General features: G+C 38.0%; 1 long non-coding RNA gene across 1 annotated transcript; it reads right to left on the bottom strand.

The window, feature by feature from the left end:
* Positions 1–739: 739 nt before the first annotated feature.
* On the bottom strand, positions 740–19503 carry LOC125965105 (uncharacterized). Its single transcript, XR_007478617.1, has 3 exons — positions 17468–19503; positions 9149–10473; positions 740–3044 (listed from the first exon to the last, which is right to left on the bottom strand). It is a non-coding gene; the product is annotated as an uncharacterized LOC125965105 (long non-coding RNA).
* Between the last annotated feature and the right edge of the window lie 6581 nt (positions 19504–26084).

Raw genomic sequence — 26084 nt, 5'->3', positions numbered from 1 at the left:
ATAATGGCTTCCAAAGATGAAACCCAATTTATCACTTTTTTTCTTTTATGGATCTTGTTTTTGGTGTCATCTCTAGGAAATCTTTGCTTAACTCAAGGTCAAAAGGATTTTGTCCACGTTTTAGAGATTTATGTTTTGATCTACATTTAGTTAATTCTTCATGTGGTGTGAAGTAGGGATCAAAGGTCATACTTTTGATATGGCTATCCATGCACAGTATCCGTGTGCTATATGCTTCTGGCACCATTGGTCAAGAAGACTATCCTTTCTCCTCGAAATTGGCTTTGCAGCTCTGTTGAATAATCAATTGTCCTTATATGTGTGGATATGTTTCTGGGATCTACATTCTATTTGATTGACATATTATATGTGACTCTTGGTTATAATATATTCTTTCACGGATGTCTTTCCACTTGCTCATGTAAATAGTCTCCCAGTAATATAGCCTTACCATTTTACTGGACATACCTAGGTATACCTGAGATGCATTTGATAAATCGATGGAAATTGCACTCAAACTAGGGTTACTTTCCAAAAACACTTAAAATGTTCAGGTATAAAAACTATGTACTCTACAGCCTTCCTGCCTCAACCAAGAGTATGTTAACGCAGACCCACAAGCTATTTTGCACGTGTATGGGGCTGTAGAGTCTGGGGAGTATGAGAGTGGTGTGTGCTGTCTATCCCAAAAGATCATCATAGGACGCAAAGGAAACATTAAGGAAATAGACAGGAATAGTCAAATGCCAAACGTTAAAATATTTCTCATGTGTTTTAAATATTTAAATTGAGATAAATAAGCAAATTATTATAAAATAAAATACAAAAATTTAGAGAATATTTCAAAATGCTCTTTTTTGCCAGATGCAACCAGATACTAGGAATAAATAGAGGAATTTTCTGGAACCAGCTTGACTTTCCTTTTTTTATCACCATTGAGTGATGGGGTTGTATTTTATTCAGTCTATTGTACATGTGGGTGTGAATAAGATGGAACTTCTCTCAAAAAGAGATATGAACAAAGAATACATGCTGTCAACTTGTCTAAAACATTTTTTCATGTTCTGACTCATTTTTCTTTGTATTGGCATTTCAAGGGATTTTGTTTTTTAATTTGATTATTAAGATAACTTGATAACTTCAGTGATATCCCATGAAGATAATATAAACAACTGTAATGGAAAATGAAAAGATGTTAATAGCAACCAACACTGTGACATTTCTTGCCATTGTTCCTTACTATTTAGAATAGTAACAAACCCCATATTAATTTGACTTTTTGAACTTTGGCCTTTACTTTGGTGGAAGAAGTTCCTTTCACTTTGCTTATTATCTGTTTGCAATTAAAAACAATGAATGGGGGGCTTCCCTGGTGGTGCAGTTGTTGAGAGTCAGCCTGCCGATGCAGGGGACGCAGGTTTGTGCCCTGGTCCAGGAAGATCCCACATGCTGCGGAGCGGCTGGGCCCGTGAGCCATGGTCACTGAGTCTGCGCGTATGGAGTCTGTGCTCCACAACGGGAGAGGCCACAACAGTGAGAGGCCCGTGTACCACAGAAACAAAACAAAACTACAGCGTTATTGAAAGAAATTAAGGAAGACATAAATAAATGGAAAGACATCCTATGTTCATGAACTATTGTTAAAATGTCCATATTATACAAAGCTATCTACAGATTTAATGCAATGCCTATCAAAATCCCCTATTTTTGCAGAAATAGAAGAAACGACTCCAAAATTGATATGTAACCACAAAGGACCCTCAACAACCAAAGCAAACATGAAGACCTCACACTCTCTTTTGAAATGAAGTTTTCTTGTTATTGTGGGTTATAAATCCAAAGTCCTAAAAGTCCATAAATTATCCTCCTAAATTTACATTTTGGTTAATTCTCAGTGACAGGCCTTTCTGTGCCTGAGTGGCAGTGAGGGCTGCTTCAATATCTGTAGCTTGGACTTCTGTCACTGACATGGTGTGGGTATCCCAGAGCCTTGGCTCTTTTACCAGTCAATCAAGTCCCGCATGAACCATGCTCAGAAGGGCCCCACGCTTGCTTGGTTTCATGCTGTGCTATTGCTGTCTTGAAATTCTTAATGATTCTATCTTTGAACTTACGTTCTGTAAGTAAAATTTATAGGACAATAAAATATACGCATGAGCAGAGAAGACATGTGCAATATGTGTGTCTGCCACCATTCCTGCGGCCCCATTCACAACTAGTTTTCACCCTGCTTATGGTGTGCTTTCCATGACACGCTTATTTGGTACCCATTTGGAGTTTTACTGAGTTCCACCAGAATTCTTGCTACTGCTCACATCCAAGACTAAATGAAGGTGTTAACAGCTCCAGGAGGCCATGCTTTCCATTTGAATCTGAACTTACTTCCAGCTTGAAGTAAGTTCAGAAAGAAAGCAGTTGTTTTCTAAAAAACAAGAATGTCCAAGGAATCTTATCATATCCTTTCTTACTCGTGTTACTTCCCAATATTAGCCAAACACTTCTGCTGAAAAAGATGACATATATGAAAAAGAGAAGAGAGAACAACCCATAGAACCCATTTAGGGCTCACCCTAATCTAGTATGATGTCATCTTATCTCGATTCTATCTGAAAAAAGAATTTACTTGGGCACATTCACAGGTTCCAGGTGAACGTGAATTTGGGGAGGATACTATGCACCCCAGTGCAAATACTTTCAACAACACTTTTTCTTTGCAGTTTGAACAAGAGGCACTATATTTTCATTTTGCACTGGAGCCCACACATTATGTCACTTTTTACTTTTAGAGCCCATGTTGGAAAATGGGGTTTCATGAGACAGCCAAGTGAGTCTGTCAAGTGAATTCTAGAATTATCCAGACTTACCCACTTTGTTGCAGCAAGTTGGTTCCAGGCAAACCCATGTGAAAGGGGCATGTCCACAATGGAGCAGAGAACTTTTGTCTCTCTATCACCAGACTCACTCCCAAGATGAAGGAAAGAAGAGCTTAGCAAAGCATGGCCAGTTATTCTTCCCAACTTTGCCAGTCAAGTAGGTCACCTCACCTAGCCAGTGTCAGTGAATATAAGAGCAGGGAGGTTAAAAGTTATACTACTCAAATTCCCTTCACATGCTGGTACCATTAGGAACGAGAAGGGAAATTGTCACTAATGCTTCCCTGTTTCACTAATGTTTCCCTGTTTTTTTCAATCTCTTAACCCACTCAACTATGCCTTTAAGCCTGTAATTAACGGAATATGGCTCTCCCTTCAGGACAAAGAAAAGACCTTTATCAGGACAGTCCTGCTCACACTTTTATGGGGTTACTCATTTTAGTGGCCTCTGGGAACTACTGGTGGTTGACTTAGAGTTTCATCCCAGAAGTCTCTGATATGGGTGAGAAATTGCTTTAATTTAAATTAACTCCAGGGCTACTCATATCCAATGATCAGAAACAACTTTTTGTTTACCAGCCATCCACAGCACAGCTAACCATAGAAAGTTGATGAGGTTAAATGACAAACTAAGATTAAATACATAAAAGCATCCAGTAATACAATTCAGAAATCATAGAAATGTTGCAAATTTGAAAGTACACCTCCACCAGTATCAAATTCTTCACAGAGAAATTAAAAGGGCACACATTAAACGCTCTTATGAATTAAGGTCCCGAAGTATTAAAGCCCAATTTTGAAATCAAGTTTCCTTGTTACTGTGGGTTAAAAATCCAAAGTCCTAAATGTCCATAAACCATCCTCCCAGCTGTACATTTGGTTCATTCTCAGTCACAGGGCTTTCATTTCCTGAATGCGACTGAGGGCTCCTTCAGTATCTGTAGCTTGGACTTCTGTCACTGACACGGGTGTGGGTCTCTCAGGGCCTTGGCTGTTTTATCAGTTTATCAAGTTTCTCATGAACCGTGTTTTAAAGAGTCTAAAGAGTTACTAAGATACAATTTGATTTTACAGCACTATCCCCACAATTTAAAAACAATCTCAAAAGCAAGCCAATGCCCCACTCCTAGAAGACAGAAACTAGGCACATTTTTGTGCCCAGAATCCAGTACAGAATTTGACCAAAGAACAAAGCAGAAACTCAATGGCATTTGAGAGAAAGATAAAGTCTCTTTTGTTCTAGCCTCACTAGGATGTCCATTAGTCTATGCCATTTCACTGAAATTTCTGACCTGCAAACTTCGAACCAGGAGGAATCTTTGAAGCCTGACGTTGATTTGTCACTATGAATTTGCCACGTGCAGTGCACAGCCCTGAGCATCTGTCACACATGGACTCTTGAGTTATCCTTCCTCTTTGATGACCTTGTGGTTCACACTGCAGTACTGAACTGATTACGGGTTCTGTCAAGTGACATTACACCTCCAGTTCTGATGCGTAGATCTGACAGTCCTATGCCGCCATGGCCATTTTCACTGCCTCCTGCTATGGAATTGCATAGACCAAAGGCGGCTGCCTTTAAGAGAACATTTCTTTCTCCAGCATAATTGACAAATCCAGTGTCAGCTTGGGCCCACATGTAAAGGGAGTCACTTCAGCCTACGGTAGACCATATGTGTCAATGCCGACAAGTTCTACAAGACATGTTTTCCTTACAACTGAGTCTTTGTCTCAGTCAAGCCTGCTTGGGAAAAACTGTACCTGAAGAGTAAGGCAAGGTGGACGGCTGCCCGAGACTTTCCTGCCCTGTAAACTCCTGCACACTCTCAAGTCAAGTGCCAGGTAAAGGTCTCTGTATACTAAAGACCCTTCAGGTGCCTTATTCATTCCGCTCCAGGTATTGCTCAGTCACCTGCAACTCCCTAATGCCCCTTTTCTTTATGTCAGACCTTTACTTAAGTGGCTCGAAAGAAACCGCCACTCTCCCACACCATAAGCTGCAGCCATCAGCCAAAATCAAAGTGTCTTACGGCTGGTTGGATGGTGGCCCCCAAAAGGATATATCCATGTCCTAATCCTTGACTGTTACCTCATTTGAAAAAAAAAAATTTTGCAAATGTCATTTAGGATCTTGAGATGGGATTTCCATCCTATATTATCTGGATGTGTCCTAAATATAATGACAATTGTCCTTATTATACAAGAAGGGCAGAGGGACATTTGAGACAGACAAAAGAGAAGATACAGACACAGGAAGGGGGTGATGTGAAGACAGAGACAAAAACTGAGTGATGTGGCTTCAAGCCAAGGAAGAGGGCAACCACCAGAAGCTGAAAGAGGCAAGGGATAGAATCTCCCCTAGAGCATCTGTAGGGAGAGCAGCCTTGCTGACACCTTGATATCACACTTCTGGCCTCTACAACTGTGAGATAGTAAATTTCTCTTGTGTTAAGCCTCCAAGTTTATTAGTCTCCCAGCAAGCACGGGACACTTACACAGCATGCACTAAACCTTTTCTAGGCTTCAGCAGTTTACTGCACAAACCTAAATATTTTCAAACAGTCAAAGGTCTCAACATCCCACCATACATTAAAAACCAAGGCACTAGACTACCTTCCTTGGCAGTAACAAAATATCTTCCACAAGGACAGTTTGCTCTCTAAGATGTCTGCTCCTTTCTTTTTATTTCTCAGTGTTCCCAGGTAATGCACCAAGTGTTAGGGTCTTTTAATTACCTTCCAGCAAGTACAATGCCTTAATTCCATTTGGTTTGGAATAAATTAGGAAACAAGATAAAAGTGAAAAGATGGAGGGCCAAATATTCCTGTTACTCTTGATAGCCCTGGCTTGAGAATCCAGTTTCAACGAAATGATCACATAACAGAACCCCAGAATTGGGCAGATTTACTAACTAGTAATACACAGAATGAGACAAACAGAAGACACTCACTCAGACTCTCAAGGGAGAGAACAGAATTAGTCAAGGCAAGCATGCTCACTTAATTCTTTTCAAGCTTTCTATAGAAGTCACTTGATCACCCTGGGGCAGAGTCAGTAAAGAAGCAGGGCTGAAATGACCCTAAGAGCTCTCTTGACAGGACTGAAACATCAGCAGCAGGAAAGGAACATTCCCTCACTCCTCACCACCACCACCCCCAGGAGTAAAAAATGATCATCCACATTGACAATGTAAAAGAAATCAGAAACTATGCTAACTCTGATTCACTCTTAGTATACCAACAGCTAATCAGGAGCCTTGTGCAAAAACATCTTGATTAGTTGCTAATACAACTCTTTAGAAGCAGACCCCTCCACATACCTCAAAGGGAACAGGCAGACCTGTATGCTTCAGGATTTTCTCACGAAAACCCCACACAATTTCTTTACTATTCCAGCCACGTATGGCCTAGCCCTACCCTCATACCTGTTTTTCTTACTTTAGTAATAAAGAAACATAGATGGAAATAAAGAAGAGCTATCAGGTAGAAAGATATAAAATAGTGGGAAAAATATTATAAGTAGAGTCAAGTACCACCACCATTTACTAGAAGTGAACTGTCAGCACCAACATTAATACTTTTTCCTGTTATATCTGTAAAGTGATAATAAGCAATATGTACATAACAATTGTTTATTTATTCAAATCTCATTTTTACAACTAACTACTACACAACAATTAACATGCTAAGGCAACATCAATAGATGAAAAAAGGTAGTCCCTGGCCCCAAGGAGTGTTGCCCAGGAGAACACAGAGATATGTAAAAAATACAATCACAATACAGTGTAGCGAGTGCAGCAATCAGGCATGCAGAAGTGCAAGGGTAGCAGAAAGGAGCATGTGATCACAACACTAAAAAGAAGACTGCACAAAAGACATAATATGTAAATTGAGTTTTGAAAAATGAAGTGGGTTTCCCAGGTACCCCATAGGAAGAAAGGAATTCTTGGAGGAGGGAAAAGCATAAATGAAGACAGTGAATTGTTCATATAATCCAGAAGTGAACTAGGCAATGGCAGGAGAAATGATTGGACACAGGCGTCATGAATACTCGCATGTCTGCATTTTAGCAAGACCATTCTAAAGGAAACTTTGAGGATCAACTCGGGGCTGGGGGGCCGCAGGGGGACAGAACTAGTCATTCCTGCAAGAAACATTGGAACCAGTTTCTACCAACCAACCAAAAAAACGACTTCAAAGGCAACGTGGTGTCACAGGAAGGGCTTGTTTCTGTGTTTCTTTGTTTTTAGTTCATTAGGCCTCACTTAAAATTCTGATTCCACAATGCACTTGCTTTGGGATCTTGAACAACACTCATAACCTCTGCAAGTTTCAGTATAGTAAGTTTATGTGATTACCTTCATCTGTAATATCCCTGTGTTGCAACCTTAATTAATTCAGATTAATTCACCTTAATCTTAATCTCAAATTCAGGTCAAAGACTAGTTCCTCTGTGACTTCTCCTCTGAACTGATTCAAAAGCCTTCTCTCCCGTCCTCATTTGGCTTCTCTTCTCTTCTAGAATCTCATAAGAACTTCTATGACCTCTTTGGGTTTTTTTTGTTGTTGTTGTCTGTTTGTTTGATTTTAATTGAAGTATAGTTGATTTACAATGTCGTGTCAGTTTCAGGTGTACAGCACAGTGGTTCCGTTTTCAGATTCTTTTCCCTTATAAGTTATTACAAAATATTAAGTATAGTTCCCTGTGCCATAGAGGAGATCCTTGTTGTATCAATTCTATGCCTTCTTTGAATGATTGTAGCACTTGTTGTCTGTATCATTTTTATGTCTGTTGTGGCTTTGTGACTGAAAATGAAAATTTTCTATTTGTTCGTGTCCTGGCCCTTCCTTAAAAATGTGTTCATTTATCTATTTCATATCTATTGACTATATCTTAGACACTGTGTTAGCTGCTTGTTCTAGATGTTAGTAAAATATAGACCTTCCTGCTCAAAGGGTCACAGTATTTGTGGGAAAACAAAAAAAATGAACAACCTATGTCTTAAATAGCTTTGTACTTCCCAAAGAGAGCACACCTTGTAGGTACAATAAATATATGTATTATATATAAATGTATAAATAGTTAATGGCATTAAAAACTTGAGATAACTGCTTTTCTATTCTGAGGAAATGATGATAATATTTCACCAGGAGCTCAATACCACTCTGAGAATGAGGGCTTAACGCCCAACCTGGCTCACTGCATCGCTTTCTTATATGAAAATAGACAAGTCTGTACATACTCTCTACAAAAAGGCTTATCGGCATGAATTTCAGATAGCAAGAAGAAAAATTCAAGAGGTTCAAAGAAGCATCCAGAAGCTCAGATGATTGTCTGGCACTAATACAACTTGCTTGACAGGAAAATAGAGCTGTAAATCTTACAAAATCAGATGATCTTTCAAGAATTTCAAAACCGCCTGCTATTAATTAGAAATCCTAGAAGAACCGCTTCTTTTAAAGCATACCGATAATATGCTTTACAGCTTAATATTCAGAAGCCTATGTTTTGGCTAAATGAGCTTCAGGAAAGAAGGAAACTTGTGGTTCAGTTCCATCTACTCTGGAACCTCTGGTCAAAACATCTACTTCTGTGCTCAGCCATCTTATCATCTGTAAAATGGAGGCAACTCTAAGAAAACATAGTTACAGAGATGTTGCACAGTTTCCTGTGTCATTGTCTTCATTTGTTTCAGAAAACCAATAACGTCTAAGCTACTACTGCAAAGAGTGCAGTGTTACTTGGGGTCATCTAGTACAGCTCTGTCAAAGTAAAGAAAAGGAAAGGGGCCTAGAATAACTATAATTTTCCCAAGAGGACACTGTTATTTTATGGTAAATCTGAGTCAAGAACCCTGATCTCTTTGATGCCATTCCATTGTTCTTTTGTTGGGTTCTCAACAACCCAGAGAAAGAAAGAGAAATAACACTCCTATGTGCTGTGTCACTGGTACAGGACGTGGCAAGATTGGAATTGGAGAACTACATATTAACAGGTATTTGGGAAATTCTTCAAACTAATTTATATACCAGATACATAAAAAACAGTATGTTTTCCCAAGATGATTCTGTGGAATGAACAGAACTGGTAACTGAAGGTGTCTGTGTGCTGCAGTTCCAAACAGGATGGGTGAATGCTTGTTTTCTGGCACCTTTAAGACTCCACTCCAATATACACATTAAAATAAAATTAACATTTCAACTGGGTCATATTTAATTCTGCATGCTCTTGTAAGTCAGCAAAATATTCCATATATCATTTAAGTTGTCACTCACTTGTTTTTCTTTTTCTTTTTTTTTTTGTGGTACACGGGCCTCTCACTGCTGTGGCCTCTCCCGTTGCGGAGTACAGGCTCTGCACGCGCAGGCTCAGTGGCCATGGCTCACGGGCCTAGCCGCTCCGCGGCATGTGGGATCTTCCCGGACCGGGGCACGAACCCGTGTCCCTTGCATCGGCAGGCGGACTCTCAACCACTGAGCCACCAGGGAAGCCCGTCACTCACTTTTTAACTTGACTTTCAATTTCTAAAAGTCTTTCCAAACATAAAACAGAGGTGGGAAAATGGTATATGGGAAGCTGCAGAGATGAAATAAGCTTACTTCATTAGGCATAAAGATGAATATCCAAACAACTTCTTCATGGCTGAAAGTGTCCAAATCTACTGTCTTCATTTTGTAGTCAAGGCTTCCGGAAAAATATGCTAATGGATTCCTTATTACCCAAATGCCCCATATCAGTTTCAGTAGGTATCATTATATATTATGGACATTTTTCTCAGTGACAGAGAAAGACATCCTGGCCGAGCATCCCCCTGCCCATGACACAGAGATGATGGTCTCAAGCTATCTTGAAGGCATTGGAGCCCACTTTATCCGTTACTAATATTAATGGAGGACAAAACTTCATATTCTGTTTGCTCTGTGTTTGTTAAATCACTTCTTCCCTTCATTAAAATGGATGACACATAATTGAGTCTGTAGTGTGTGTATCATTGGAAACTGAACACATTTTTGTTGGTTTTATTAAAGTCATAGGTTTCTAGGGAGGGTCTACTAAATAACTAAGTCTAGTTTCACACTTACTAATAAATTTTGATGTAATTTTGAGTAAATTAAGCTCATCATAAAGGAAGGATACTGATAGTTTCTACTACCCCATCCTTGAGGGGCTCTTGTAAAGCACTAAATAAAGTAACAGAGGTTTATATGCATGCATATATTTTCAATGATATTTGAACACACTTAAAAAGAACTCTGCGGAATGCATTATAAAACCTTGATGCTGTGTGTCCCTAGTTCCCAGCTCTCTCATTAAAACTATTTTAATGAACAAAATGTTATCTATTAGGATAGCTATCAGAGTACTCCAAATACTACTTCTTGCAGTACCCTGTCCCAACCATTTGCCTTCCTCTTCCCATTAGTCCTTAATTCAGAAACCCCAGAGATTTGTTCATTAATTTATGAACATATTTCTCCATTCAGCCAAGAAAATTGATGGATCCCTTACCAAATTTCAGGCACCCTTCTTCAGTATGTTTTATAGGCATGTTCAGGAAACACAGCAGTAATTACCACAGATGAATATAGCCTCTCTCGAGCTGAGGGGAGAGACAAAAGTAAAGAAGCAAATATAAAATCGTAAGTGTAAATACGTAAATAAAAATTGAATAAATGAATGGGTAGAATAACTAGTATATCAGGTAAGTGCTGGAGAAAAACAGCAAGAATGGAAGGGAGATGGAGATTGTTAGCTGGTAGGAGGAGGCTGCGATCTGAAACTAAGTGATCACTGAGGGCTTTCTGCGGAAGATAAAATTTAAGAGGGAACCTAAGGTTGTGAGAGGGAGCAAGGTGCATATCTGCAAGTGAATAGTACAAGCAGAGGGAACAGTCAGATGGAAAGGCAATGAGGCAAGAGTGGGCTTGGAGTATCCAAGGAGCAGGAAGGATGTCAGTGTGTGGAAAACAGAGGGAGCAAAGTGGAGACGAAAAGGAAACAGTCAGAGAGGAAACAGAAGCCCAGATTTCTAGGGCTGTGGAGGCACTTTGAGGACTTTGCTTTTCCTGTGAAGGAGCCATTGAAGAGACTTGAGTGACATGATCTGACTTATGTTTTAACAGGATCTCTCTGGATGCCATGTTGATTAGAGACTGCAGGAGAATAAGGACAAGCCCCAGAAGACCAATAGTTGATTCAAATGTCAAGAAACATTTATGCCTTCACCCTTAAACTTCACAAATGATGCCATTTCCATTGAGCGATTGAAAAATATAATCTGGCTTTCAAAACAATAAACCAGAAGGCATTTTCTCACATAAGCAAGTTCATAAACAACTGTCAGCTAAAGTTGAAATAGCAACAAATCAAATAATAACAAAAAACATTTTTATAGATTTTTAAACCTTACAAAGCATTTTCTTGTCCATTATCTAATTTAATCCTCAAATCAACGCCATGAGATAGTTATTATTTTCCCATTAGAAATGACCGCATATTAAATCCTTAGTGATTGCTCAAGAAAAGCTGAAATCTTTAGTGTACATCTATTAATGCCAAGGTTGGGTTTTTTCCCCATGGGAACACTGGATGCTAAAATCCACAGGGATTTTCAGCTCAAGATGGCAGACTAGGAAATATATTTACTTTCTGGTCCTCCTGAAACCATGTTTAAATAAAACTGTAGAAATACCAAAATCAATCAACCAATAAAAGCCAAGACATTGTGGAAGTCATCAACCACAGAAAGATTTCAACACATTTCGAGAAGGCAAACAATGAAACGGAGGGGCCATGAATAAAATAATGAAGAAAAGACTACCCTAAGTAGGGTCTGCACAAAGCCAGTCAGCTTTTGCTGAGCTCTGGTTATAGTAAAGGGCAGAGGAAAGAAGAGGGGCTGAAAACAAGGAGACAAAAGTCATTTTAGGAAAAAAAGTTCATTTAATGAGCTCTAGGGAACACTCAGCCTGCTGCCATACGCACTCATGTATTACAGTGGATTGTTGGTAAGCAAGACAAGAAAACAGGGAACCAACAAACAAAAATCAAGACACTGTTTCTCACTGAGCTCTTCTCAAATGAGATCAGAAATTATGGTTCAATGCCATAGCTGTAAATCATTTCTGCTCCTGGAGAGGTTAGAAAGGGCTTATAATAGTTACCCTTTTTCTTCAGACAGAATTTAGGTCTGAGCAAAAGCTTTTGTGCCCTCCAACCTCAAAGTTTATTGGGGATGGAAGTCCAAATTTGCTTTGACATACCATAAAAAGAATCTCATGAGCAGAGGGTCAAACTACTTTTGGAATATATGAATTATGCCCAGTGTTATTTTAAATAGATTTTAAACTACAATATATAAATTTTTACTGATCTATACGATTCTGGGTTCTGAAACTTCTACATGTTACATGCCTGATATATAACACACAATGTCAGTCCCAGGAGAGAGAAAACACTCCAATGAAGCAAGCCACAGAAACAAGATTCGAACAAGGTAAAGTGATGTGTAGACCAAGACCAGGATTTTTCAATTCTTTCCTGTCATGCTGTAGCTTCCAGTTTCTGAATAACAACACATGTTTCCCTTGTCCTAGACACACAAGAGTATGTCTCCTCTCTGGGGTATAAGAAGCTCTGGAGTTACATATGTGTAGTGAACAATGGACCCAGCCGGCATACTCACAATGACCAACTAAACATCAATTAGGACTGATGGACAATATTTCTTCTTCCAGTAACATAACAGTTTTTAAAGACTAAGCCATTGAACGTGGAGTTACTGAACATGGGACTCAGTTCACTGGGATCCCTTCAGAAAAATAAAGGACAACTTGAATTGGATTTGTGTGGCTTATTCAAGTAGTAACTAATCAGCTACATCTTGGTGAACTGAATTTGTCACAATCGTTTGGTATTTTATTAACTCTCTTCCCCTTCTTCCCCCGACTCTCACGAGAACGGATCATGAGTATCTTAAAACATACTAAGTCGTCTTCCATCACTGTTAATCTAACTACAAAAGCACACTTTCCTTATCCAATGTAACTTACTGTCTTTTAGAGTAGCTGGGGTTTTAATTCTCTACAAAATTAAAACCAGCAAAGAGAAACATTTTCAAGGAGCCACACATTGTAGAGCTTTAGAAAGAAGACTTTAGAATTAAGGGCAAATATATCAATTTATAGCTAAAGCACCTGAGGCCTAAAGTAGGAAGGTAAGCATCGAGGTCAGGGAAAGGTGTGGAAGATCAGGTTTCAGGCTGAGGAAGAGTCAATAGGGACTCAATCTGAGCAGGTCAAAAACTGAAAGGAGACCACGAATGTTCTGGGAAGGCTGGCATCTGGCCTCAAGTGTGGGATTCAGACAGGGAGTGGGCCCGGGGGGAACTGCGCTTCTGCAGTAGGCAGAGAAGTCCACCTCCTCTCTGGAAAGTGCCACTGACATCAGGGAGTTGAGGGGAAAGATCAATGAATTCCAGTCCACCTGAGAAAGCAGGCCAGTCTGATTAACTCTGAATTTAGGCTTATTTCAGATGCTTCTTGAGAAAGAACTTGGACAAGAGCAAGTCCCACGCAGCCTCTTTTAAATCCATGCCCAGTATTTTCTGGTGGAGTTGCTTAAACCCTCCAAGTGACTCCAGCATTTTAATTTCACTCTGTAAATAATTCCGACAGTTCTATGATTGATTATTTAATGGGCAAATAAGTAGGGTCACAAAAGAGTGTGAATGTATTTTACAGAATGAGGATGGGCGGAGTGGAGCAGTCTGGAATAGGACACCAATAAAAAGGGATCTTGGTAAAGAAGAACATCTATTAGAAATGGAGAGGAATTCTCAAGGAAATTAGTGCCTGACACCACGCCCTTCTCTCTGCATGTTTAGAAGCTGGTTTCTAATTTTATTTTCATAGGAGATGTCCCTGTGATGAATTGTCTTTTACCTCCACACCATTTATCACATGGACATATTGTGAAGTTTGTGTGAGAGAAAGCAAGTATTAGAATTTGTCTTGCAAGGAGCTATAAACACTTCCTGGAACAATCTAGGGTAGAAGGAAAAGGAAAGGAAGGTGGAAACAAAGGGGAAAGACAGCTAATGATGCTGGAGTCTCTCGCTGGGATTTGTGGTATCTCTTTTTGAAACTAAGTACAGAAAGTCAGAACTTGACTGATTGTTTCTTGATCACGGTTTGTTTTCATTTTTGTTTTTTTCTTGCTCTCTCATCAGTTACTCCAGCCAGTGCCATGTCATTTTCAGTTTCAGTAAGCATGCCGGTCTTGTTTCCATTCACATTATTCATGCAAAAGTTGATGGAACTGATGACCCCGAGTTATCAAGGAAACATTAGATACACCAGTAGATACATTTCTTAATTTTAGAAAAAAATTACCGAGTGAAGGTTAAAATAACTCCTCTTAAATTTGTCATTTAAAAAAAACTTCTCCTAACATACAATACCTCATTGCCTAATAATGCCAGATAAATGAAGAATTCCTATGTATTCATGAATGCAGGCTAGTCTGTATATTTCTTGGCAGGTATGACCGTTACCGAGGGTGACGGCCTAGTTTGCTGGCCATGTCCTGTCTCCTAGAAAGTTGTAGTTTCTGTTGTCTTTCAGTTGGTCCATTGGATATCAGAGGTGAATTTATAAAACTATACTTCCCTTTACACTTACTTTTTTGTTTTCTTTTGTTTTACTTGAAGTCTAGTTGATTAACAATGTTGTGTTTCAGGTGTACAGCCAAGTGATTCAGATATATATCTTTCTTTTTCAGATCCTTTTCCATTATAGGTTATTACAAGGTATTGAATATAGTTGCCTGTGCTATACAGTAGGACCCCGTAATTTATCTACTTTATATATAGCATACACTTACTTTGTGTGATCCACGCTGGTCAGACCACATGACTATTTTCACTTCTGATATCTTTTCAGGTCCAACCTCAAATCTTTGATAAGAAGATATTTTAAAATAAGTTTAGCATGTGTGTGCTCTAAATCCAACAGTAGATATTAGAGATGTGATTTTGCACTAGGTATTCCTCTCTTTTTTGTTCTTGGCCAACCAATTGAAAATTAGCTTTTACTTTCTGGTTGGTTTGCTAGATGTTTATGACTATAATAAAAATCTTAAATTTTGTCTCATATCTTAAAACACAATCTGAATTAGCAATGGATATTGTGCTATACATAGGGGCTGTGATATAAATATAGTTTCTAACTTCAAAAACATATAGCCTAGAAGGGAACACAGACACATATGCAGCAATTATGGCAACTGCATTTGTTTACTAAGTGAAATAGTACTGAGATGGATAAAGTGCTAGCAAGCCTTGAACAGCCAAATCAGCTTCAAAAATAGATGTGCAGTTCTTTAAAAGTCTTTTTCATATTTTTCCAGCTACAGGTAGAATATAACTTAGCATAAAAACGGTATGGATTTTATTTTAAGTAATTTAGCATTTTGACATCCTCATAATGAAATTAAATCCAAAAGGAGATTTCTCTCCATGATCTCTTGAAATGGTCTTTGATCATCCACAATATTTCCCATCATCACAAAGGTGGTAGCAAGGGCAGGAAACTCCAACATTATTAAAGTTTCATAAAGCAAAGTCAATTTTAAGAATATAATGTCCCCAAACTGACAAAGGTCTTGACAGATAATTTCAAGGGAAGCATAAATTATTTTCTGTTTGTCAGAGGGCAAAAATATTTAGGTTGAGTTAATGAATGGTAGAGTTTTTGAGTGGAGAGTGTACTTAAAATATTATGTAGATCTGTACTGTCAACAGATGCTAGCCACGTGGCATTATTTATATTTAAACAAATTTAAAAATAAGATTAAAAAATCAGTTCCTCAGTTGCATTTGCCATATTTCAAACATGTTTATTAGCTCCATGTAGCTATTGAATACTGTAATGCATGGTACAGATATAGAATATTTTCATTATCACCAAAACTTCTATTGAGCAATACTAAAATTATACCCAGATGTTCACAGAGAAGGCAACCAAGTCTCAAGGAAATAATATAACTTCCCCAAGATCACACAGCTATGTGTTTAAAGAAAAACAAAATGACACAAAGGAAATAGTAACAGGCATTAAAGAAACCCAGTAAGTTTCTGGAGCAGTCAAAGTAAGGTTTGAAAGTGCATACTTAGCTGTTAGCAGGGTTGAAGCTCTTGATGGTTGGTAAGATCTACCTGCCTGAATTTGGACATTAGCATTTTATGCAATGAATTAAAAGCAAAAAATCATTTCAGCGAATGGCTGCCAGCTCCATAGTTTTAGCCACTGCCGTGCTTCCAGATTATGTTTATCACTTTCATGTACAGGGCACCACTGTGAGATGTGATGGTTTATCTGACCCAGAGAAATCAAGAAATCTTGTGGGGGTTATGGCTATATTTGAAAAGGTTGATTTTTAAATGCATCATGCAGACTGGCCCTGTTTTAAAAGGGATTCCCGCCATCAAATAATCAAAATGTAAACTCTCTTCTCACCTTGCAAAAGTCAAAGATAGTCCCTGCATCTTTATTATTTCGTGGAAATCCAAATATTATTTTTCCATTCTCTAACTTGTTTTCCTCACAGCGTGATCAACTATTGCCAAGGAAGGAAAGGTTAGATTTATCAATCAAAGTTTGCTAAAGGCCCCCTAGGTAACTGAACCCTCAGGAGAAACAATCGTCATGTATTCTTTTTCTGTTGTTTCAGTATCTTCGTAAAGAGTCATTTCAATATGTTTGGTTCTGTAGCAGAGGTTCTGTGTAGTGCTTATCCTCCTCAGAGGTCCAGAGAGCCTGCGAGTCTGTGAGTAAAGATGGGTAAGGAGAGAGAGGGAAGGAGGCTAGAGAGAGGTTCAGTGCTGAGATAAGGACAGTGTTCTAAAGCCTCCTGGGGGTGAGGCTGGGGTGCACAAACACCCACGACTAATCTAGACAGAAACTGAATAATCAACGGGACGACCACTGTGAAGTCATGTGGCCACCTCTCCCTCTAGAAATAAACATTGCCCTCAGTAAGTCTCCTCCCGCCCCAGAAGAGCATTAGGAAGGTCTGGAGAGGGGGATTACTAGCAGAAATGGAAAAAGCAGGTTGAAGGGATTAGCCTGGAGCAGAGAGACCAAGAAACCCAAGCCAGTAGATGGAAGGCAGACATTTCATGGAAGTCTCCAAGCCCACGTCAAGTTCTGGGACCACCAAGTACAAGTCAAAGAGTGCTCATTTAACCCCTTTGGGTCCCCATGGGAGTGGAGAAAGACTGGACAGAGAGGGAGAAGGGGCCATTGAAGGTACAGTATTTACTATGGGATTTAACTCCTCAAAGGCCTCCCAGTAGCTTCAGATCTGATCAAGAATCCTTCATGTCCTGCTGGTTTGCAGCGAGTGGCTCACAGCTTCAAGGCCTCCTCTGCCAGATGGAGAACTATTTCAAACATCCTGCCTCTATTTTGTACTTAGCAATGCAGACAGGAAACCTGACCCCATTTTCAGGTTCTAAAGAGAAATTCTAAGTACCTGAAAGACTGAGGAACATGGTGGCTTTTATTTAAGATGTGGAGATAGAGAGCACATACCTGGACTTGGGCCTGCAGCAGCACCAAATTGCACCAAGAGTTCCCTTTATTTTCTCTCGCATCTGTGTTTCTCCTTTTCTCTCTGCTGGATTAGCCATGGGGACTCCAAGTTCTTTATTGTGTGGTCCTGGTACCAAGATTCTCCTGGGAATTATAAAGCTATTCACCTTCTACATCGAGCACTTCTTATTTTTTCCCCAGCAACATAAGTCATTCTTAAGAGGGGTCAGGGTGCTAGCTCTTAAATATATTTTAGTCATCCCTTTGTACATTAAATTCTCTTTCTTGGAGACTGCTCCTGACAAGGTGTTCACCGTGCTCTCAGCTGGCCTCCTGAAGTTCTGCCCTGCCTTCCCCACCAGGTACAGTTCAGGAGTTGCCTACCTCAGGGTGATAAGTTCTCTTCAACTTGCTTTATTCCTTTCCGTTTTACATTTAGAGAGTATAATTTGAATACATAAACTTCTCTGTGACCACAGCTTTATTTGCAACCCACAGGTTTTGTTATGGCATATTTTCATTATCATTCAATTAATAAAATTCTAATTCCCATTACAACTTTATCTTTGACCTACATAATGAGCAGAAGTATGTTTTTAATATCCAAGTATTTGGTAAAATATTGGTTATATAGTTTTACATTTCTTGCTTATTCGAAGTCTTGTTTTATAACCAGAATATAGTCAATTTTATAAATGTGCCACGTGCACCTAAAAATTTCTGCGTAATATATATATTCCATCATTGTTGGTGCAGTGTTTTATGTAAATTTAGGCCAAAGTTTTTAATGATGGTATTCAGATCTTCTCTAATCTGCTGATTTATTGTTGTGGTTCTATGTTACTGATCTAGGTAATTTAGATGTTTCTATTTCTACTTAGTTTTTTGGAATTTCCCTTCATATATTGCATTGAAGTTTAGATTTATAATGTATTCCTTGTAAAGTAACAGTGGATTTTATTATCCTGCCTTATCAACAGTGATACTTTTTGCTTTCAAATCTATGTTAACCTTAAAAAATCTTCAATTTTACTTATTGTTGTTATGACATAATTTTTGAATCCTTTCATTTTCAATCTGACTCTTGTCTCTTGTAAGTGGCATAGAATTAGGTTTTTTGTTTGTTTCAATAATCCTTGTCCTTTAATTTGAGTATTTACAGTTAATGTATTTTCTTATAGACCGTTTACTCCTTGTTTACTATTTGTCCCACCTTGTTATGTTCCTTTTGCTCTTCTTTCTTCCTTTGAGATTTCTTCAAATTCCATTTTCCCTTGTATTAGCTTGTTATTTTTACATAAGTAGCAGTTACACATGTACCATGACTTATTAGGTCTTTTACTGCTTCTCAAGCAATGCTGAGATTTTAAATTTCTTTTACTACTTTTTCCCCTTCCATTTGTTTTAATGCATTCTCATTTTTGATATATTTTATTATTACCCTTTTGTGTTGTTAGATTTTATTTAGGTTTATCCACTTATTTATCCTTTCTGTTATACATAATTCTTTATAAAGTCCTTATTTTCATCTGTGATAATCTTCCTTCTGCCAGCTGGTCTCCCTTTATAATTTAATTCAGTTCTGATGAGAAAATATTTTCTAAATTGTGTCTGCAAATTTCCTTATTTCATCTTTCCTTCCAAACAACATTTTCTCTGCCTCTAGAATTCCCAATGGGCAGTTCTTTTCTTTAGCACTTAAAAATGTTATTCCATTATTTATTAGTATCCAGTCAGTTTTGCTCAGAAGTAAGCTGTAATCTTAATCCTATTGTTCCTTTCAAAGTAATCTACCTCTTTTTCCTTGGGCTGCTTTTAAGATGTCATGTTTTCTTTGCTATTCATGAATTGTACTGTGGTGATCTTACGTGTGGTTTTCTTTGTATTTGTTCTTGTTGCATGTTTTTAGTGCTTATTGAATTTATGGATCCATATATTCTTTTTAGTTTTAGAGCACTCTCAGCTGTTAATATTTCTGAAATATTATTTTCATCCCAATCTCTCTCTCCTTTTTTCTTTGGATTCCAGTTTACACATATGATAAAAAAGTTTACTGTGGCCCGTATGTCTCAAACGCGCTTTTGTGTACTTTTTATTCTTTTTGTTTCCCGTGCTTTAGTCTTAATATTGTTACTACTCTATCTTCCAGTCCACTTACCTCTCTTTACCTGTGTCCAATCCACTACCGGGTTTTAAATTTCATATAATTTTTAATTCTATCAGTTCAACTTCAATCAGTTTATGTTTTCTAGTTGTCAAGTTAAATTCTCCACCTTGTCATCTATTTTCTTGAACTTGATAATATTTACCAAAATATGTATGAACTTTAATGTTTAGGTCATCTATGATTCTGATTCTGTTTTGTTTTTTATTCTAATTCTCCTTTTCTTGGTAGTCTTGGTGGTTCTTCAGTGAATACCAGACTTGGGATATGACAAGTTGTAGAGAATCTGAATGACATTACAGTTGCCCTTTGAACAACCTGGGTTTGAACTGCACAGATCCACTTATCCATGGATTTTTTTTTCAATAAGTAATACAGTACTACATGATCTGTGGTTGGTTGAATCCTCAGATTCAGAACCACAGATAAGAAGGGCCGACCATAAAGTTATATGTGGATTTTTGACTGCACAGGGGGTCAGCGTCTCTAACCCCTACATTGTTCAAGGGTCAACTGTATTTTCTTGAGAAGAGAATTTCCTATTCTTAGGTAGGGAGGAGAGGGGAAGATCACCTCAGTCACTAGACCAACTTCATAGTCATTTTCCTTCTTTATAAGGTTCAATGTAGATGTTGCATCAACCTTCCTAACACACAGACACACAAACACAGACACAGACACACACACACACCCGTAGAGACTTCCAATGTCCTAATTCATATCATTAGTTTTCCATTGGGTCACAAATCTTTCATAGGTTCTGAACCCCAATTTTGTCTCTTCAGCATCATCAGCCAACTAAGTCTATGCTTTGACTTCAGTTAGCTTTTGTTTGACTTCTTAGCATCTTGTCTTGTCTACCTATTATACATGGAAAATACTGCAAGGGAACACTGTTGCTGAATCCAGCTCAATTCTCTGAATCTTTACTCTCTCTGTGATTTTGGTCCTTAAAATTCTAGCTGCCTTGATATTTCTCAATTCCAACTCTGGTTTCCTTAGTCCTATGACATTGTCCTAAGATCTACTGGCTTTTCTACCTCTTAGGAGTCACATTTGGTTTCTCAGACTTTTGCTCTTCATCAGTAGTTTCTAAGTGACTGGGCTAGAAACGCATGTGCAGAATATTGTTCTCACTTCAGTGAGTTTCTTTCTCTATTTTACTTTTCTAGGTCATGGCTACCTCAGTAGCTTTCTAACGCTCACAGTCAAATGTTGCTTATGATTTATCTGGCCTTTCTAGTATGTTTTCCTAAGGTAAACTGATAGAGTTGGAAACAGAAGTTCGTACCCACCATTTAAAAAATTCTGTTTTGTCTTTCTATGAATTCTCTTTTTGTCCCATCTTCTGTCACTTTTTCCTACCAAAAATTCCCATTCTCACAGATAGGTTATTTTAAGATTAAAAATTATTATTAAGCTAATATGTTAATTTTGAAAGGAATTAATTTTGCTTTGAACAAGAACACAGATTGGTGAATGGAATACGGAAGATTCCTTAAGACCTTTTTCATCTCTAAGAGTAGTATCCAACCATCGGTACCATCATAAGTTTGTCAACTATGGAAGAAAGCAGTCTTTATAAAATCAGCATTATTCAGTAATCTCAAAAACTGCTTCACTTTCCTGCTCATGCCACCAATTTCCAAATGTTCAGTAGGAGCAGAGAATCATGGGATGGGACATGGAGAAATGGCCTGTCGTAGTAACTATAAATATTGGAAGAATGGAATTATAAATAAAGAGGGTTTTCTATGAATATATTTGAAGTGTTTGTTCCTAAAGAACTTCTAGAATAAGACTCAAAAGTTTAACATAGAAACAGGTATGAAACTTGTTTTGATAAGTATGAAACTCAGTAAAATTTATCTCATAATAGTTTTTTCTTTTGTGTTATGTGATTGTCAGAGTCACATAAAACTATGTTTTTCTGGACTTCACAGATCTTCTTATTTTTACTATGGGATCAGTGACCCTACATTTTTGAAACGTGGCAAAATAGTTAAAATTGGAACATTTCCCCCAAATCCAGGGCATATGACTTACATTTCTGTAGAAGGAAATATTATATTTCTGTCTAGTTCTGGGGTAAACATTTTCATACCTTCCAATCCAATTTGACTGATGTATTGTTTTTACAGTGCATTAAGTGGAAATTAAATGGTAAATTCAGTCAAACAGTAATTTCATACATCAAAAAGGAAAATCAGTCAACACAACTGTCTGACTGAAATGAATGAAGAAAACAATTCAAGGCAAACAACTGTCCCAGTAGACTTGTATAAATACAGTAGTGGTGTCATGTGCAGAATTAATCTTTCCTCACCCTTAACTGGAGAACACTCTGCCAGCCAATTCAGTCACTCAAATGATACTGAACTATAATATTCCAGTTTCATTTGCTCTCAGTTACTGGTGACTGCCCTTCCTTCTCCTTCATCTGTCCATCAGTGGAGAATGTCAGAGCAGGAGAATAGTAATATTGGCATATTGTAATGTACTGTCTTGAATTCTACAGCTTCAAAATTCTTAGGCTAACTCAATAATCTTAAAGAGCCTGGTGCAGAAAGGATATGTGAATTAAATCGCAGACCACTGGCTGACCCTTCCAGCACTAACATCCCTTATTCCTGGTTCTAATATATCACAGAATACTCAAGAGGAAGGTTTGCAGCGGTCAGCAGAAATATGGCTCCAAAGCAGGCACATGGAAAAGAAATGTTGTCATCTGTGATCCACTTTAAACTTGACTTGTCTTTTACTCATAAACCAGATTCAGTGTGAATTCTGTTCTGCTAAATGTTAGAGAGTCTGTTGGAGGAGTGTGGGCAATTCTTTTGAATTTTTTACTCTCTAACTTTTTGGCTTTTTTAACATCTTTATTGGAGTATAATTGCTTTACAATGGTGTGTTAGCTTCTGCTTGTAACAAAGTGAATCAGCTATACGTATACATATATCCCCATATCTCTTCCCTCTTGCGTCTCCCTCCCTCCCACCCTCCCTACCCCACCCCTCTAGGTGGTCACAGAGCACGGAGCTGATCTCCCTGTGCTATGTGGCTGCTTCCCACTAGTATCTATTTTACACTTGGTAGTGTATATATGTCCAAGCCACTCTGTCACTTCATCCCAGCTTACCCTTCCCCACCCCGTGTCCTCAAGTCCATTCTCTACGTCTTTATTCCTGTCCTGCCCCTAGGTTCTTCAGAACAAATTTTTTTTTTAGATTCCATGTATCTGTGTTAGCATACGGTATTTGTTTTTCTCTTTCTGACTTACTTCACTCTGTATGACAGTCTCCAGGTCCATCCACCTCACTGCAAATAACTCAATTTCATTTCTTTTTATGGCTGAGTAATATTCCATTGTATATATGTGCCACATTTTCTTTATCATTAATCTGTCGATGGACACTTAGGTTGCTTCCATGTCCTGGCGATTGTAAATAGTGCTGCAATGAACATGGTGGTACATGTCTCTCTTCGAATTACGGTTTTTTTAGGGTATATGCCCAGTAGTGGGATTGCTGGGTCATATGGTAGTTTTATTTTTAGTTTTTTAGGGAACCTCCATACTGTACTCCATAGTGGCTGTATCAATGTACATTCCCACCAACAGTGCAAGAGGGTTCCCTTTTCTCCACACCCTCTCCAGCATTTATTGTTTGTAGATTTTTTTTAATGATGGCCATTCTGACTGGTCACACAAAGAACTTTGGCATGGTGTTCATCATCTAGCTAATCCTAACATGCAGACATTTATGAGAGTAAAGTCAGGTCTTTGCCAGAGTGGGTTGCTTATTTGGGCAACTGGGTTAAATCAAGAAGGGCAAATGTAGGCTGCCAGAGTAAATAAGGAGAGGAAAAACAAAAAGAACAAGACATATCATTCATCTGTGATTTTCCCCCCAATATTCTTAGCCTCCACCTATCTCCATCTTACTGGTAACACAGGAACTAGACTGAAGAATCAGGTAAAAGGTCTCTACAGAAACTGAGGTAATATAGAAAATAAAATAATAAAACATAAAATTGCAAATTTTCTTTCTAGGGATAATTGAGATGATACTTCAATAATAACATAAGATCAGGTGAAGTCTAAAGAAATTTTAGAAAACCTGGATAAAGTAAGAAAACATCTCTTCGCCAGCATCCGAATGTTAGAGAGACACCGAGACATGTGGGCCAAGTTCTGGACAGAAGGGAAACACAGACTCAAGCTTGACATTTGGTGCAGCTTTTCTCCTTGGGGCATTTGCTGATGCAACTCATACAGCCTAGGAGCTGAAAAGCCAAGGAGTTCAGAAGACTCTAACCACAGAAGCCAAACGGCAAGAGCTCAAGCTGAAGGCAACAACTAATGGAATGACAAGCTACACGTATCCTTAGTCTCACAGGGCTGGGGGAACCATTACATTTAAAGCCTAACAAATACAAGGGTAGTTGGGAATAGGGAGAATCCAACGTTCACATGGTAATCCCAAAGGGCAACACCCGTAGAGGAAGGACAAAACAGAAATAGAGCAACCGTCACACAGACTGAAAAACGGCTTTGAATGAGCTCAAACTGAGAATGGACTAAGGTTTCCAGGCCCTATAGTAACTGTCTGCCATGGGCAAAAGGAAATCTTTTCAAGAGAACGATAACAACATATGGAATGTGGAGGCATTTTTATAGTTTCCTAAAATAAGTTAAGCCCAATTTTAATATAAAAATAATTGGACATACCAGGAAAAAGACTAAATGATCAAAAGCTCAAAAAAGAAAAAAAGAAAGAAAGAAAGAAGACAATATAGACACAGGAGGACAAGAGTTAGTAGGCGTTGGTTAAAAAACAAAACAACTATGATTAAACAAAGAAAATAGACACACGGCAAATAAGCGTATGAAAAGATGCTACACATTCCATGTCATCAGGGAATTTTAAATTAGAACAATAATGAGATACCACTACACACCTATTCAAATGTCTAAAATCCAAATACTGAAATACCAAAGTTTTTGATGATGCAGAACAACTGGGATTCTCATTTGTTGCTAGGAGGATACTTGACAGTTTCTTACAAAACTAAACATACTTTTACCATACAGTGATCTAGTAATCATGCTCTTTGGTATTTACCCATAGGAACTGAAAAGTTACATCCACATAAAAACCTGCACATGGATGTTTATACCAGTTTCTTTCATAATTGCCAAAACTTGAAATCAACCAAGATGTTTTTCAATAGGTGAATGCATAAACAAACTATGGTATATCGGTACAAAGGAATAGCATTCAGCAATAAAGAGAAAAGGCTATGTAGCCATGAAAAGACATGGAAGAAGCTTAAATGCATACTGCTAAGTGAAAAAAAGCCAATCTGCAAAGGCTACATGCATATTATATGATTGCAGCTATATGAAATTTAGGAAAAGGCAAAAGTGTGGAGACAGTCAAAAGATCAGTGGTTGCCAGAGGTTGTGGGGAGGGAGAAAAGGATGGGTGAAGCTCGGAATTTTAATGGCAGAGAAACTCCTGTGTATGGTTCTGTAATGGTGGATACAGGTTATTGCACATTTGTCAAAAATCATATAATGTACAAAACAAAGAGTGAAGTCTCAAGTAAAGCATGGACATTAGTTAGTAATAATGTATCAATACTGGTTCATTAACTATAACAAATGTATTACACTAATGTAAGATGTTAATAATAGGGGAAACTGGGTAGAGAGGTAAGGAGGTATGAGAATTCTGTCCTTTCTGCTTAATTTTTCTGTAAACCAGAAACTGCTCCGAAATAGTCTGTTAATTTAAAAAACAAATCTAGACCTGCATACAAAACTTGCACGTAAATCCAACCACAGCAGCATTATTCATAAGAGCCCCAAAGTAGAAATACCCCAAATGGCCATTTACTGTGAATGCATAAATGAAACATAGTAATATCTACACCATGGAATATTATTCAGCCATAAAAACAAATCAAGTACTGATGCATGCTACAACATGGATAAACCTTGAAAACATGCTAAGTAATTGTATGATTCCATTTGTATGCAATGTCCAGTCTAGACAAATCTGTACAGACAAAGTATATTAGTGGCTGCCTAGGGTTTGGAGAAATGGGGGAGTGAGTGACCTATAATAGATTCTTTTTCTTTTGGGGGGTGGATGAAAGTTCTAAAATTGATTGTGGTGGTAGATGCATAACACATTAAATTGTACACGTTAAATAATATGGAAAGTAAATTATATCTCAATGAAACTATTATTTAAAATTATGATTAATGTATTAAAAAAAGGACAACATGTACAATTTAAGCAAAAATTATCTGTGAAATGCAACCAAAAGAAACTTCTAGAATTAAAAATGCTGAAATTAAGCACTCAGAAGATCGGTTGAACAGTACCTTAGTCAAACAAAAGAAAGGATTACAAATGTCAATTAAAAAATAACTACACTAAAATT

The sequence above is a fragment of the Orcinus orca genome, chromosome 1 (genome assembly GCF_937001465.1).
Source record: "Orcinus orca chromosome 1, mOrcOrc1.1, whole genome shotgun sequence".
NCBI classification, from domain to species: domain Eukaryota; kingdom Metazoa; phylum Chordata; class Mammalia; order Artiodactyla; family Delphinidae; genus Orcinus; species Orcinus orca.
The sequence above is the reverse complement of the archived record's forward strand: the minus strand, read 5'-3'. Positions and strand labels throughout refer to the sequence as shown.